Source organism: Prionailurus bengalensis, chromosome B4 (genome assembly GCF_016509475.1).
Source record: "Prionailurus bengalensis isolate Pbe53 chromosome B4, Fcat_Pben_1.1_paternal_pri, whole genome shotgun sequence".
Lineage (NCBI taxonomy): Eukaryota > Metazoa > Chordata > Mammalia > Carnivora > Felidae > Prionailurus > Prionailurus bengalensis.
In genome coordinates, this window is record NC_057358.1 from 132627264 (window position 1) to 132644548 (window position 17285).

Here is a 17285-nt window from a genome sequence, read left to right on the forward strand (position 1 = left end):
CTAGATGTTGTTAAAATACAAAGACGGAGCACCTGGGTGGCTCAGTCGGTTGAGCGTCCGGCTTCAGCTCAAGTCATAATCTCTGGGTTCGTGAGTTCGACCTCCGCATCGGGCTCTGTGCTGACAGCTCGGAGCCTGGAGCCTGTTTCAGATTCTGGGTCTCCTTCTCTCTCTGCTCCTCCCCTGCTTGTGCTCTCTCTGTCTCTCTCTCTCTCTCTCAAAAATAAATAAATAAACATTAAAATAAATTTAAAAAAAATAAAATACAAAGACTATCAGACTGGGTAAAAATCCTACTGCATGCAATTTGGAGAAGACATCCGCAGGAGACACTTCCCAAAACAAGGGTAGAGAGACGATCAAAGTGAATGCATGGAAAAGGACATCACACAAAGGCTAACGAAAAGAAGGCTGATTTATTCCCTTTAATTCCGGTTGGGGGGGGGGACCCTCACTAGAGATCAAGAGAGTTGCTTCATAATGAAAATGATCCAATTTGCCAGAAAGAGAGAACAATTTCATATCTGTGTGCAAATTCCATAATCTTAACATATAAGAAACATGAAGAAAGCTACACAGAAAAATAAACCCACAATTATGGTGGGAGATCTAAAAACACACCCCTCTAATTGGTAGAACAAACAGAAATATATTCAATAAGAATATGATGAAAACATTTGACTAATGAACTTTCATAGAACACTGTGGCTACAACAGCAGAATACTTTCCAAGACTTGTGGGATATTTACAAAAACAGTAAATCTCAAGAAATTGCTGAAGTTTGAAATCATACAGAGTACATCCTCTGACCACAATGCAAATAAGCCAGAGATCAATAATGAAAAGATTTACGATTTCTTCTCTGGTCCATCAGTTATTTAGAAATTCAGATGTGTGTTTCTAAGTAACTGATAGACCAAAGAAGAACTCCTAATAGAAATTATAAAATACTTTTAACTGAATGGAAATATTACATATTAAAAACTGCATGGGTGCCTGGCTGGCTCGGTCAGTAGAGTGTATGACTCCTGATCTTGGGGTTGTGAGTTTGAGCCCCATGTTGGATGTAGAGATTACTTAAAAATAAACTCTTTTTTAAAAAGTTTTTTAATGTTTATTTTTGAGAGAGAGACACACACACTCAGAGTGCAAGTGGGGGAGGGGCAGAGAGAGAGGGAGACACAGAATCCGAAGCAGGCTCCAGGCTCCGGGCTGTCAGCACAGAGCCCAGCACGGGTTTCCAACTCACCAACCGCGAGATCATGACCTGGGCTGAAGTCGGACGCTTAGCTAACTGAGTCACCCAGGCGCCCTTAAAAATAAAGTCTTAAAAAAAAAATTCAGCAGGATACAGCTAAAGCATGACTCAAAGGGAAGTTTATGGCTTTTAATGCTTATATTAGAAAAGAGAAAAGGCTGAAAGTAGTAAGTGCCCATCTCAAGAAGCTGGAAAAAGGACAGTAAAGTAAAAGAAAACAAAAGGAAGGAGTAACAGCAAGAGCAGAAGGTAAATGGAAAGGATCAGCAAAAAACCAAAATTACTTCTAGAAAAACACTAATTATATCTGACAACCGCTGGTGACATTGATCAAGAAAAAAGAGCGAGGGCACAATTAACCAATATCGGGAATGAAGAGCGAGAGAGTCTGCTGAGGTTGAGAAAAAGAAGATAAAAGATAATTATGAATAACTATTACAGTAACTTCAACATTTTAATGAACTGGGAACATTTTTAGAAAACTGTAACCTACCAACACTTATTTGAGAGAAACCATGAATGAGCACCCCTGGTCACAGTACCAAAGTATCTAACAACGGGGCACCGGAGCATTCATAACAGGTGCCTGCCTGAGCACTGAGCAGAGTCCAAGAGACCCCTGGCTATGCCAGGCATTAACTCGTTTACCTATGTGTCATCAGAAGGTCTGGGGGATCTGGGGCAGCCATGGGGTGGCTGTGGCACTTGGCGGGTTGGGAGTGGTGGCTCTGTACCAACGGATATGAAATTACCTTGGTGCTATAGCAACCTGATGTCCCATGGCACCAAATGAACATCGGATCTCCCCATAAGCGTTGAAAGAATTGACTTGACCATCAATAATGCTCCCACAAGGAAAACTCAGGCCCAGAGGGCTTCACCTAGGAGTTATTTAAAGAAGAAATCATTCTAGTCTCACCCCAACTATTCTGCATGCCACCAGTACAGCGCCAAAAAAAAAAAAAAAAAAATTATAGACCAGTGTCACTCAGGAATATAGATACAAAATTCTTAATCAAAACATCAGCAAACCAAATGTGACAGTGTAGAAAAATGATACTACCTCGTGACAAAACTGGGTCTCATCCGGAAATGCAAGGTTGGCTTACCATTTGAAAATCAGTCGATGTAATTCACCACATTAAAAGTTCAAGGAGAAAGACATAGGGTCATCTCCACAGATGCAGGGAAAGCTCAAGATTCATTTAGGTCTTAAAATGCGTAGCAAACTAGAAATACAAAGAGAATGTCTTTATCCTGGTAAAGGTATTTCCAAAAAGCCTACAGCAAATATCCTGATTAATGGAGAAATATTGAAAGCATTCCCCTTGAGATTAGTAACAAAGGCAAGGGTGGTTGCAATCTCCGTTTCCATGAGACATGACACCAGATACCCTAGACCTGTGTTGCCCAAGAGGGTAGCCACTGGCCACCTGTGATTATGAGAACATTACCTGTGACTAGACCCAATTGAGTTGTAAGGGTAAAGCTTTATACTTATTGGACTTTTAACGACTTAGTACAGAAAAAAAAACTTCACGCCATAAAATGTTTCATTAGTAGTTCTATACTGGGGCACCTGGGTGGCTCAGTCGGTTGGGCGTCACACTTCGGCTCAGGTCATGATCTCATGGTTCATGAGTTCAAGCCCCGCGTTGGGCTCTGGGCTGACAGCGCGGAGCCTGGAGCCTGCTTCGGATTCTGTGCCTCCCTCTCTCTCTGCCTCTTCCCTGTCCACGCTGTCTCTCTCTCTCTCTCTCTTTCTCAGAAAGAAATAAAGGTTAAAAAAAATCGTTCTATAGGGGTTACCTGTTGAAACAGTATTTTTTATATACTGGGTTACATGAAATATAAAAATGAATTTCACCTACTTCTTTTGACTTTTTTTAATGTGCTAGCAAAAGATTTCACATTATGCATGTGGCCTGCATAAATGACCCACATTAGGTTTCTCTTGGACAGTGCTGTCCTAGACAGCAAGACAACAAAATGAAAACAAAGGTAAGAGGATTATTTTACCCTTGTAGAAGTGTCATTGTTTTTCAGATTCCATGTGGAAAATCCAAAAAAATTCTTCAGATTATTTTTTCAGGTTAATAAAAGCATTTAGCGGGGCGCCTGGGTGGCGCAGTCGGTTAAGCGTCCGACTTCAGCCAGGTCACGATCTCGCGGTCCGTGAGTTCGAGCCCCGCGTCGGGCTCTGGGCTGATGGCTCAAGAGCCTGGAGCCTGTTTCCGATTCTGTGTCTCCCTCTCTCTCTCTCTGCCCCTCCCCCATTCATGCTCTGTCTCCCTCTGTCCCAAAAATAAATAAAACGTTGAAAAAAAAATTAAAAAAAAAAGAAAAGCATTTAGCAAAATGGTTGGATTTAAGAAAAACAATATACAAAAATCTGTTGTTCTGTGCTTCTCTATGCCGGTAATAAATGATTAGAAAATGAAGTACAATAAGCCATCATTTATAGCATAATACAAATACGTAAAGTGCCTAGGAATAAATCGAGTGAAATATGCAAAGTCATTATGGAATAAAATTTTATACTGAGAGGGGTGCCTAGGTGACTCAGTCAGTTGAGCATCTGACTCTTGATTTTTGCTCGGGTCATGATCTCACGGTTCATGAGATCCAGCCCAGGGATGGGCTCTGTGCTGACAGCCCAGAGCCATTTGGGATTCTCTCTCTCTTCCTCTCTCTCTCTCTGCCCCTCCCCCACATGCACACATGCTCTCACTCTCTCTCCAAATATAAATAAAGAAACGTTTAAAAACAATTCTATACTGAGAAACATTAAAGACTAGATCAAAATGGCTGGCTGGCTCAGTCCGCGAAGCACGCGGTTCTTGGGGTCGTGAGTTGGAGCCCCATGTTGGGTGCAGAGATTACTTAAGAATAAAACCTTTCATAAACAAACAAACAGGTGATTACCAGAGGGGAGGTGCGTGGGTCGGGGGTGGAGGCTTACGAAGAAGAGTACACTTAACCATGATGAGCACTGAATAATACATACACAGAATTGTTGAATCACTGTATTGTATACCCCAAACTACTCTTAACACTGTGTGTTAACTACATGGGAATTAAAATGCTTTAAAATGGAGAGTTAAGCCGTGTTCATAGATTGAAAGACTCCGGACTGGAACCATGTCAGCTCTCTCCAAATGGATCTGTAGAGTCAAAGCAATCCTAATCAAGATCATCCAATTTGGGGGAACTGGAGAGGCTGTATGGAACATTTATTGGGAAGTGCAAAGGACCGGGACTAGCCAGGGCACCCTTAGAGGAGGAGATGGTGGAGAAGAAATTGTCCCTAGGCGCTAACAAGACACTACCAAAACACTCGACAAACACATACAGAGATTTGGAGGGAGGGAGAGAGACGGAGATCGCTCAGTTGAGCATGTACTTTGTTATAAATGGTGCTGAATAATTAGTGATTCATATGGGGAAAATGCCATCATTTCTCCTACATCACGAACATTTACTCCGTATGACTTTCAAGCCTAAATGTGAAAAGCAAAACGCTGAAACTTTTAGAAGATGATATTTGGAAGTATCTTTATTCACGTGAGGTAGAGAATAACGTCTTGCATGAGACACAAAGAACATGTCACACAGGAAACAAATCAATAACTCCGACAACATCCACATTATGAACTCTATCAGAGACTAGATAGTTACAAGAGGAAGAAAACAGCGTGTCTGGGTGGCTCGGTGGCGAAGCATCTGACTTGGGCTCGGGTCATGATCTCACGGTTCCGTGAGCTCGAGCCCTGCTTCGGGTGAGCCCAGCTTCTCTCTGTCTGTCTCTCTCCGTCTCCCTCCTCCCATCGTGGGATTCTCTCTCTCTACCCCTCTCTCACTTGCGCCCCCTCCTTTCAAAAAACAAAAAAGAGAGAAAAGAAAAAGGAAGAAAACATTTAAAATACTCATTAATTGACAAAGGAGACTATGTAAGGAATTCCTATGAATTGATAAGGAGGATAAAAAAAAAAAAAAACTGGGGCACCTGGGTGGCCCAGGGCTTGATCTCAGGATCTGAGTTCAAGCCCTGAGCCTGAGCCGGGCTCCACACTGAGCGAGGAGCCTATTAGAAAAAAAAAAAAAAAAGGCTAGGCAAGATCGGCTCCTAGGGACACACCTCGGAGCGACGCTTGTACACATGCACCCGAATCCCTGTTTTGTTTTGTTAAATGTTTATTTATTCTTGTGAGGCCGGGGAGGGGGCGGGGAGGAGGAGGCGGAGAGAGAGAGGGAGACAGAGGGCCCCAAGCAGGCTCCGCCCTGACAGCAGAAAGCCCCGATGCGGGGGCTCGAACTCACAAACCCTGAGATCATGACCTGCGCTGAACTGGGGAACTGGGATGTTTAACCTGCCTGAACCACCCAGGCGCCCCCCAAAAAACCTGTTTTTAAATGTCCGTACCAACAATACTTGTGAAAACTAGGAACTGGAACCAGCTTCGAAATCCAGTAGGCTGAGCAAGGAAAGCCTGGACTATTCACACACTGGGTTATTATCCGGCATTGAGATTTGTTATTGCAGAGATCAAAATAGTGATTCCTCCTTGGGGAGTGACGTGTGTATGAACACAGAGGAACACGCAGTCCTGGTGATGTGCCCTTTCTTAATTTGGAAGTTGTTTATGTGTTATTATTATTCTTTGAATTTCTGTATGCTTTCTACACTCTTACATATATTATGTGTCGCAACCCAAACATTAGATTATATTAAATTTTTTTAATGTTTATTTATATTTGAAAGAATGGAGACAGAGTGTGAGCAGGGTAGGGGCAGAGAGAGAGAGGGGGACACAGAATCCCAAGCAGACTCCAGGCTCTGAGCTGTCAGCACAGAGCCCGGCTCGGGGCTCGAACTTACGAACTGTGAGATCGTGACCTGAGCCGGAGTTGGATGCTTAACCGACTGAACCACCCCGGCGCCCCCCCCCCCCCAAAATTAAATTTAATTTAAAAGAAATGTTTCTGAAACTGTAGTCAGGGGGCCACACTCTACAGGGTAGTATTTCAGGCTATGTTGAGGATTTTTGTCTTTATCCTAAAAGTAGCAGACAGTGCGGGGGCAAATTGCAGCTGCAGGAGAAATACAAAGAGTGATAGAAAAAAAATCACTCAAAAGAAAATAAAAATAAGTCAGGATATTTGGGATGAAAGCTCCTCAGAGATATTTTAGGAGACACCCCATGAGCAAAACAAGAACAGGCTGCTTTGAGAAAGGAGCAGTCAGAAAATGAGAACGAATTCTTGGGTGTGGAAAACATCGCTGCAATTTTCAAACTGGATGAAGAGTTAGTGGATCCCAGCACACGGCACGAAGATGTAGAATATGAAAGAAAAAACAAGAGCTATAAAAGATCCGTCCCGGGGCGCCTGGGTGGCGCAGTCGGTTAAGCGTCCGACTTCAGCCAGGTCACGATCTCGCAGTCCGTGAGTTCGAGCCCCGCGTCAGGCTCTGGGCTGATGGCTCGGAGCCTGGAGCCTGTTTCCGATTCTGTGTCTCCCTCTCTCTCTGCCCCTCCCCCGTTCATGCTCTGTCTCTCTCTGTCCCAAAAATAAATAAACGTTGAAAAAAAAAAATTAAAAAAAAAAATAAATAAAAAATAAAAGATCCGTCCGGGGGGCGCCTGGGTGGCGCAGTCGGTTAAGCGTCCGACTTCAGCCAGGTCACGATCTCGCGGTCCGTGAGCTCGAGCCCCGCGTCGGGCTCTGGGCTGATGGCTCGGAGCCTGGAGCCTGTTTCCGATTCTGTGTCTCCCTCTCTCTCTGCCCCTCCCCCGTTCATGCTCTGTCTCTCTCTGTCCCAAAAATAAATAAAAAACGTTGAAAAAAAAATTAAAAAAAGATCCGTCCGGGTCCAACATTTGCTATCAGGAGTTTCAGTAAGGGAAGGTAGGGAGGCCACAGGGAACCAACTAGAAAAGAATTTCCCAGCGCCAAGCAGATACCACCCTGATCTGAAAAGCTTGTCAGCTGATGGGCAGGATGGATTTTCAAAAGGCTAACGCTTCTCCACGCTAAGAAATGTCTGAACACCAAGGATTTAAAAAATTAAAAGCTTTCCATTTAAAACAAAATCACAAAGCAAGGCATGCGAATCAGTCTGGCATCACCAGTAACAGAGGCCAGAAGGCAGCAGAGAAAGAAATCCAAATTCTAAGGGGAGATTACTTTGAACCAAAAAGTATATACCTTCTGGGCCAGTTGCAAATGGTCTGCAGAGGGGCGCCTGAGTGGCTCAGTTGGTTCAGCGTCTGACTCTTGGTTTCGGCTCAGGTCACGATTTCACGGTTTGTGAGATCGAGCCCCACGTCAGGCTCTGCGCTGACGGCATGGAGCCCGCTTGGGATTCTCTCTCTCCCTGTCTATCTGCCTCTCTCTCAAAATAAAAATAAACTTAAAATAAAAATGTAAAAAAAAAAAAATGGTCTATGTAACAAAAAATAGTGGCTGACTGCACCACAAACTACTAGGAGGTCACTTTTCTCATCTAATAAGACACATGCAGGAAGTCTCGCTTTCTTGTTCCACAGATCAGCGACATTAGGAATATTCAGCTGAGGGGCGCCTGGGTGGCTCAGTCAGTTAAGCGTCCGACTTCGGCTCAGGTCATGATCTCACGGTCCGTGAGTTCGAGCCCCGCGTCGGGCTCTGTGCTGACGGCTCAGAGCCTGGAGCCTGTTTCGGATTCTGTGTCTCCCTCTCTCTCTGCCCCTCCCCTGTTCATGCTCTGTCTCTCTCTGTCTCAAAAATAAATAAACGTTAAAAAAAAATTTTTTTAAAAAAGGAATATTCAGCTGATAGAGAAAGCAAAGAAGGCATGTCACTTCCTCTCTCTCTCTCTCTCTCTCTCAAAAATAAATAAACATTAAATTTTTTTCTAAATAATAAGAAACTAACGGATTTATCGAGAAGTCCACTGGAAATGTACCTGCGGCAGCATGCCTAGGAAGTTATTTTCACGTCTCTTGGGTAGCAACCTAGGAGCAGAGTCACCGGGTTTTAACCTTCTGAGAAACCGTCCAGCTGTTTTCTACACCGGCTGGACTATTTTGCGTTCCCCTCAACACTGTTGGAGAGTTCCAGTTGCTCCACACCTTTGCCAACACTTGATATTGTAAGTTTTTTCCACTTCAACTACTTATTGTACGTGTGCTGATAGAGTGGAAACAACTTGCGTTTCTCTAATGACTCGCGACATTGAGCATCTTTTCATTTGCTTACTTGCTGTTCTGTATCTTCTTTGGTAAAATGTGCTTTCAAACCTTTTGCCCATTTAAAAAGTCAGGTTGTTTGGGGTGCCTGGATGGCTCAGTTCGTTAAGTGTTCCACTTCGGCTCAGGTTATGATCTCACAGTTCGTGGGTTCGAGCCCCACGTGGGCTCTGTGCTGTCAGCCCAGAGCCTGGAGCCTGCTCTCGATTCTGTATCTCCCTCTCGTTCTGCCCCTCCCTCACCTCTCTCTCTCTCTCTCAAAAATAAACCTTAAAGAAATATTTTTAAGTCTGGCTTGTCTTATTTCTGAGTTATAAGAATTTATAAATTTATTCATACATTTCAAGTCCTTTACCAGGTAAAAGTTTGCAAATGTTTTCTCCCAGACTGTGGTTGTCTTTTAATCTTTTAAGGTGTCTTTCAAAGAATGAAAGCTCTTACATTTAGGTATATGATCCATTATGAGTTAATTTTTGTATATGATGTGAGACGAGAATCAAGTTTCATTTTTTTCCATGTAGTTACCCATCTGGCCAATTTCTACACACCCCCCCGTCCCCCCAGAAAAGGCCTGATCAAATTTCTATTGAGATTATGCTGAATTTGTAGCTCTTTTTTGAAATCACTGACACCTCAATAATATTCAATTTTCCAATCCATGAAATGTTATAACTCTCCCTTTAACAACATTTAATATTCAGTTCTTTCAACAATGTTGAAATTTTTAGCAGTGTTCTGTGGTTTGGGGGATACTGTTGCTACACATTTTTTATCAGAGTTATCCCTAAGTGTTTTGTGGCTGTTGTGACATTTTTCAATGTCAGTTTTCAATTGTTCACCACTAGCATACAGAACTAAACTTGATTTTTTTAATATTGACCTTGTATCCTACAACATTGCCAAACTCGCTTATTAGCTCTATTAGCTTTTATGTAAATTTCACCCACTTTTCTACATAGATGACCATGTCTGAGATTAAAGACAGTTTTCTTTCATTTCGAGTCTGTATGCCTTTCTTTTTCTTGCCTTATTGCACTGGCTAAGACCTTTAGTATGATATTGACTAGAAATATTGAGATTGGACATCTCTGCCTTTTTCCTGATCTTAGGGAGAAAGCACTCAAAGTCTTACCAGTATTGATAATATCAGCTACAGATTTTTTTAAAAGCACCCTTTATTAGATTCAGAGAATTTCCTTCTTTTCCTAGTTTGCTTAGAGTTTTCATTATAACAGAGTGTTGAGTTTTGTCGAACGCTTTTCTGCACCTGTTGAGATGAACATATGGTTTTTCTTGTCTAGTTAATAAATATGGCAAATTAACATGTGATTTTTAAAATCAAAATAAAGCTAAATATAGTGTTTAAAGTTTGAGTTTAAATATAAAAAGTGCAGATTCTCAGGCCCTGAAGGGTGTCCCAGACCCTCCTTCTGGCTCAGCTCCCACCCAGCTCTCAGGTCCATCCTCTTCTCCCAACCGGGATGGTCACTACCACACCATCACTCAACTCTCCCTCCCAGATCAAGCCACCAGCGTCCCTCCCCTTGGTCCCTGCCACCTCTTCCATCCAGCACTTGTAGCCAGAGTGACTGCATCATTTCCTACTAACCATTGATGATATTGTGATACTAATAAGAAATATGTATTTGGGGGCGCCTGGGTGGCGCAGTCGGTTAAGCGTCCGACTTCAGCCAGGTCACGATCTCGCGGTCCGTGAGTTCGAGCCCCGCGTCGGGCTCTGGGCTGATGGCTCGGAGCCTGGAGCCTGTTTCCGATTCTGTGTCTCCCTTTCTCTCTGCCCCTCCCCCATTCATGCTCTGTCTCTCTCTGTCCCAAAAATAAATAAACGTTGAAAAAAAAAATTAAAAAAAAAAAAAGAAATATGTATTTGGTCCTCTGCCCATTTCTGGTACTGCACTTGGAATTCCTTAAATGTTAAGAGCCGTAAAGATGTCTCGATATCTATGACAAACCCCTTTCAAAGCACATCTGAGTTGATGTTAATGAAGTGACTTTTGGAAGGCAACTAAGGATGGGGGCTGGTTGCCAAGGGAACCAAGTGGGTGATTCCAGGACACCAACTTTCAGCCCCACATCCACGACTTCCAGGGAGGGGAAAAGGGCTGGAGGTTGAGTCAATAGCCAACGGCCAATGATTGCATCAGCCGTGCCTGTGTAATAAAGCCTCCATAAAAACCCAAAAGGATAGGGGCTCCTGGGTGGCGCAGTCGGTTAAGCGTCTGACTTCAGCCAGGTCACGATCTCGCCGTCCGGGAGTTCGAGCCCCGCGTCGGGCTCTGGGCTGATGGCTCAGAGCCTGGAGCCTGTTTCCGATTCTGGGTCTCCCTCTCTCTCTGCCCCTCCCCCGTTCATGCTCTGTCTCTCTCTGTCTCAAAAATAAATAAAAAACATTGAAAAAAAAAAAGAAAAAAAAAAAAAAACCAAAAGGATAGAGTTCAGAGAGCTTCCGGATTGGCTTTCACCTGGAGGTCTCCGGAGAGTGGTGTGCTGGGAAAGCATGGAAGCTTCCCACCCCTTTCCTCAAACCTTGCTCTGCGCCCCTCTTCCATGTGGCTGTTGCTGAGCCATATCCTTTTATCATAAACCGGTGGTAATCTAGCAAGTAAACTGTTTTCCTGAGTTCTGAGAGCTGCCTTGGCATTTGAACCCGAGGAAGATGTCATGGGAACCTCCGAGTTATAGCCGATCATTTGGTCAGAAGCACGGGTGACAAGGTGGCGTTGTGATTGGCATCTGAAGTGGGAGCTGGTGGCGGGGGTGGCGGTGGGGGGAGACTTATGGGACTGAGGAGCCCTTGGCCTGTGGGATCCAACACTATCTCCAGATAGATAGGATCAGAACTGAGTTCATTGCTTGGTAGTGTTGGGAAGAACACATACTGGACCATCCTTCAATGGCTCCCAGCTCGGGACCTCCATACCTCCTGCCTTTGCGGTTCCTTTCACCGGCCTTCCTCCCCACCCGTCCCATGATTACTGAGGACCTCTGCCAGTCGCTGTCGTGTCCATCTTTCAAAATGAAGCTCAACCATCTCCTGCTCCGTGAAACATCCCAGGCTACCCTTCTGCCTGATCCCCGGCAAACCCTCCGGGCTTCCCCTAGTCACAGCCCGGATCCTGCCGTCTGTTTGTGTGTGTCTCCCCAGCAGACCGGGAGCTCCTGCAGGACAAGGAGCACATCCGGTTCATCTCAGCGTCCTGTGCCCTGCCTAGAGCCAGACACTGCATAGGAGTTTAGTGTTTGTTGAGTGAATTAATAATGCTCAGTAGGAAGCCGGCCTTCAGAAATGCATGGGGAAAAGGGCAGAAGAATGGGGGGTGGGGGGCAGGTGGAAGGGGCGGTATGAGAGGAAGCAGGGGCGGGGGGGGGGGCTGTTAAAGGGCCAGCTCCACCTGAAAAAGTAATTGCAGAGAGATGGCTACAGGATGTCAGGTGCCTCTTCCGAGTTGAGAGCTCAGGAGGACAGTGGGACTCACTGTGACCACCAGGTGGCACCAGGCTCCCAGGCGTCTGACTGCCCAGCTCCTGCTGCCCCGCTTCCCTCAAGGTACGGAGCCCCAAAGAGGGCAGAGCCAGAACCCGCAGGACCCACAGCAGCAACGAAAGAGGTGTCCCCTGGTGTCACTTCAGATCCTCAGGGGGGTCTCACCCCACTTGCTTCTCTGTGCCTGAGATTCCACCACGGGAGATGGGATGCCCGCTCTTCTCTGCAAAACCCCTTGGGGAGGGGGAGGGGGAGGGGCGTGTCACAAGGAAAACGGAAGGGAACAAACTCAAGTCCCCACTCTGACACTTACTGGCTGTGTGACTTGGGGGCTCTGAGGCTGGGTTCTGCTACACGCAGGCACATTCTGAGTGCTTTACATTTATTCCTCAGTTCCTTCCCCGCCCCCCCCCCCCCCATCACCCTCGGACGTAGAAACTATTAGCCCTGGTTTCCAGGGGAGGGAACTGAGGCACAGAGAAGTTAAGTAGCTAACTAAAGGTTGCACAGCTCGGTTGTGGTTGTGGGTCGCAGCCCACTGAGCCCCCGCTGGGGAGGGGTTCCACATGGATGTGGTGCCTGGGCTGGGAGGAGAAAAGAGGGCAGGGTCGAAGCCCCAGGAAGGCCCCAGAGGGTCCAGGCTGGCAGCCAAAGTCAAGCAGACTGAGGAAGAGCCGGTAGGGGCGGCTCTTGGAGCCAAGGAGCTGGGAGACACGGAAGGCGCTGAAGGCCCAGGAGAGAATGTGGCCGGTTGCAGAGTGCTGGCCACGGCATCTGGCGAAGGTGGAGAGACAGAATGGACAAGAGGGAAGGGGGAGAGGGCTGGGTCCAGGGCTTTGTCCGTTTGTTTTAGGGCAGACTCTGAGGATGAGTCTAGACTGCCGGGGGAAACCCAGCAGAGAGGTGGAAGCTGGTGGGAGGGCAGCTGATGATTCTGGAAGGGGAAGGCAGGCGAGGGGAACGCCAGGAGCCTCTAGAGTGTGATGTCCTCGGGTCCTCGTCCCACTCTCCTTCTCCAGAGGAGCACACTGGAGTCTGGAGGGGTTAGGCGACTCACTGAGAGCCCAGGCCATGACCTCTCCCCCCAGGACGCAGGCCTCCCCGCGAGCTCCGGCTGTGTGCCGAGCCCCACCCAGCGCAGGGAGGGAGACAAAAAAGCAGGACCCAACGGCCAAGCCCCAGGACCAAGATCACTGCCAGGAGACCGAGGCCAAGGGAGGCGGTCCCAACCTCTGGGTCGGAGAGTTTCCCACTTTCTTTCTGTCCTCCTCCGCCTCTTCCCATCTCTGTCCTGAGGGCCAGGAGGGACCAAGGTCCAGAAGTAAAACCGTCCCTGGGGATGCCTAGTTAGAAGGCATCTGGGGATGGTTCTCGGGGCACTTACAATCTATATACTGTTCTGCCAGTGTGGGCGTATTTACTCTCTGGGTCCTCCAGCCCCCGCAGAAGGTCGGTCTGACCCCCAGACAGGCCAGACTCTTAAGCACAAGACCAGCTTGCTGCCCGTTCTGACAGTCAGCACCATGCCTTTCACAGATGAGGAAACTGAGGCCCAGAGGGGGAAACACCTCAAGAGAGCCCCCATCCCTGGTGTGGAGCAGAACCAAAACGGGACTCTGGCCTGGTGGCTCCAAGGCCACTGCCCCTTCCTCATCCATGTGTGATGCCCCTCTGTCCCCTCCTGTCCTAGAAGACAAGCCTTGCTCCCATCTGGCCTCCCGTGGCCCCCACTCCCCCTCCCTCCGCCCCCCACCAAGCTACAGTTCCCTCACCTGCCCCAGACACAAACCACCCACAGGGCTCTGTCCCTTTCCTGCATCCCGTTTCAACAGCCCCCGTGAGGATTTCCACCAGGGATTGGAAGAGATCCTGGCCCTGCCCCAGTCCCGAGGCAGGTGCATGAGGGGCACCGGACGAGGGGGCAAGAGGACCGGTGTGGGCGGGTCCTCTCCGGGGCACACCTGAGCCCTCGGGTGGAGCCCGACCCCCCAGCCACAGTGTTGGGAGCCTGGCTTCCGGCTAAAGGGCCAGGGCCTGGGACTGGTGTCCATTTCCTCCTGGACCCTCACCACCCCTGCTCCTGCCCCTCGCCCAGCCCAGGTCTCTGCTCCTTTTCTCAAAGGACACCCTGCAGTTACCTGATCTCTGCTCACGTGCCCCTCCTTCCCTCCTCCACATCAGCTTGTCTTTCCCCCAGCCGGGGCCCGGGACAGCCTCCCTGCCCTCCACGGTGGCTCCCCACCGCCACAGCTCCTCACTGAGGCTGGTTGTGTGGCAGCTCGGAGGGACCTAGGGCTCCCTCTGCCACCCCTCAGTCTGTGACTGGGCAAGCTGAGGGCACGAACCCAACGGGCTTCTCAGAGGCACGGCTGGGGCTTGACCCTCCGTGTGTCCCCAAGGCCTGGCATGGAGCCAGCACAGGGTAAGTCCTACAGGGTGGCATGCCTGAGACGGCAGGTGGAAATCAGCTGGGGCTGGAATCCAGCCGACAGGCTGTGCAGCCTGGGGCAAGTCCCTCAACCTCTCTGAGCCCCCGCTTTTCCTTTATCAACACTGGGAGGATCGAGGCCTCCCTCACCGGGTTGTAGGGAGAATTAGTTAAGACAACGCATGCAAACTGTGCATCTCAGCATCAGGTGGTTGTTATTCATTCAGTAAACACTCATTGAACACCCAGTATGGGTCATTGATTCTGAGTTCCAAAGGAAAGAAACCAAGTCAGCAGACCCCAGCTTCCCCGATCTCCCACCCTGTTGGTCTTTCCTGGTGCACCTGCACCCCGTCTTCCTACTCTGCCCAGAGGCGGCCCCCTAAATGGTCCAACTGCACATATCACTGTCCTCCTCAGAAGCAAGCTGTGGGCCCTGGTGCCTGGAGTATCGCGAGCTGACTCCTGGACGTGGCAGTCAAGACTCTCTGGGATCCGGCTCCGACGTCTCTTTCCCATCAACTCTCCCCTTGTTTGGTGACACCAAGTTCCACTGCAGTCACGTGGGCCCAGTTCCTATGCCCAGAACACGCTGGGCTTTCTCGTCAGCACACCTTTGTGCCCCGAGTAGAACAGCGACCCACTTTATCACCACCAGGCGATCTCCTATCAGCCTCTTCCTTCTCCTCTGTGTGGCCTCCCTGACGGCCGGGGCCAGCCCCGAGCCTCCATTAGGCTCATCTAAGTGTCCCATCCCTCACGCCCCAGCTCGGGCCCTGCACTGCCTCCCGGGTCACTAACTTGGGCAGGAACTGCCGGGCCCACATTGCAGGATGGCCTGTACTCTGCCACGGTCATTCATATTCATCATGTTCCGAGGGCCTTGCAGGGTGGCCTCCGCCGTTCCAGAGCCCGATTAGCTTTGTCCCAAGTCCTGGTCCCCTCCCGGGTAATGGAGAGAGGCCTGGGGTCCCGCCACTTCCAGCTGCCCTCCCGAGAGGTAGGCTGTCCTCCGTAGTCCCAGCACCTGCCGGGGAGACCCGATTAGATTGACTTCTCCAGACAGAATCCCTGGACCCGCCCCTCAGCTGGTGGAGGGAGGGATCCCCGAGGCTCCTACGGGGAGTACGAGTACCCTCCCCCACCCAGGGCTGGGTCCCCTCTCCAAGGTCCCAAGTCTTGTCAGCCTGAATTCGCCCATCTCTACTGACCGGGAGCTCTGTCCCTTAAGGAACATCTTGTCCATCTCTGTTCACACTGAGCTGAAAACCCCCTCCACGTAACTTCCGCCGGGCTCAGTCGTCCGTCTTGTTCAGCCGGCACACATGGAGCACCTACTGGGTGAGAGCTGAAGCACCCACTCATTTAAGCTTCGCCCCACCTCAGTGGGCTGGTGAGGCTGAGGCTGATGGTGATGACGGAAGTTCAAGAGCGATGTCTCCGCACAGAATCTCACAGTCAGGGAGCAGTGGGGCCGGGAGGGGTGAGTTTCCATCTGAGGGCTGGACGGCCTGTGCTCTATCTTCCACGGGGCTGGCTGCCTCCCTCTCAGGCCCCGGGGGAGTAATGATGCCGTGGGGAGACAGGGGTCCCCCAAAACCTTCAGTGGAGGTTACGGAGCTGGGCCTTGGTCAAGGCTGTGGAGGGGAACCAGGGGGAGCCAGGCTAGCCCTGGGGGCCTTAGAAGTTGGGAGACTCAGCAGAGGAGCCACTGGGAAGGACCCTTCTTCCCCAGGAGCCACCGACATTGTGTTGGGAGGGGAAACACGGGGTCCTTGGAGCTCCGCCAGCCTCCTGCCTTCAGGCTGTTTGGCTTTGTTTGTTTTTGTGGCCTTTTTTTTTTTTTCCTTTTTCTTTGGGCTAATTGTTCTCCTTAAATCTTTTTGTCCTGTTTTGTTTTTTACGAGGCTGACAATGCTGCGCCCTGCTCAGCGCGGCTTCCTGTGTTTCTGCCCCAGCACAGGCCTCCGCGGGGGCCTTGCTTCCTGTTGTGAGCTGTCGCCATGACGACTCAAGGCCCGGTGGGCTCCGTGGGGTTGGAGGGGGTGGGGGGGCTACCACGGTTGACATCACCGGGTGAGGAGGCAAGGGTCCCGTCCGGAGGGGGTTGAATGGGGGCCGGGCAGGCAGTGGCGGGAGCCTGGCGCATTGCTGAGGGGTGACTCACAGCCTGGGAAGGGGAAGAATGCCCTCACATTCTTTTGGGAGGTAATGAAGGTCAGGGAGTGCGGCTGGGATCCTGTTTACCTGACCCTGGCCCCCCGGGGGACCAGGAACCAGTGCGGGACAACATGCTGGAGCAGAACCAGCCAGACCTCTGGGGCTAAGGGACCAGGAGGGAAGGCCAGGAGAAGGTGAGGGGCCGGTGGTTCTAGCTCGGACACCCTTCTAGAAGGCCAAGACAAGACTGGGATTCAAATTACAGCTCTGCCAGGTGACAGCTGTGTGACTTTAGGCAGGGCACCTGGTCCCCCTGAGCCTCGGTCTCTCCTGTTTTCAATGGGCTCATCCCCCTGTGTAGATGGCTGTGTTGTCCAACTGCTTGGGGGCCGGTTTTGGGGGGGACTGGGGCTGGGCAGTTCTGCAGCACAGCCCGGTGTTCTGCAGGCCTCTCTGTGGCCCACCTGCCGGCAGAGCTCGGTCCAGGGCTAGGCACTCCAGACTTTGGGCCAGTGTGGGAGGGCCGCACCTGACCCTCCGGGTGATGCCCCCGAGGTGCAGCCCAGCGGAAGGGCCAGGGGCAAGCCGGTCTCGGGAGGGAGGACACGTGTGCACAGAAGGCAGAGGAAGGGACACCTATGGCATCACAGGGTGGGGTCTCTGGAGCTCATGCTCTCCCCCCACCCAACCTCTGCATCCCCCTT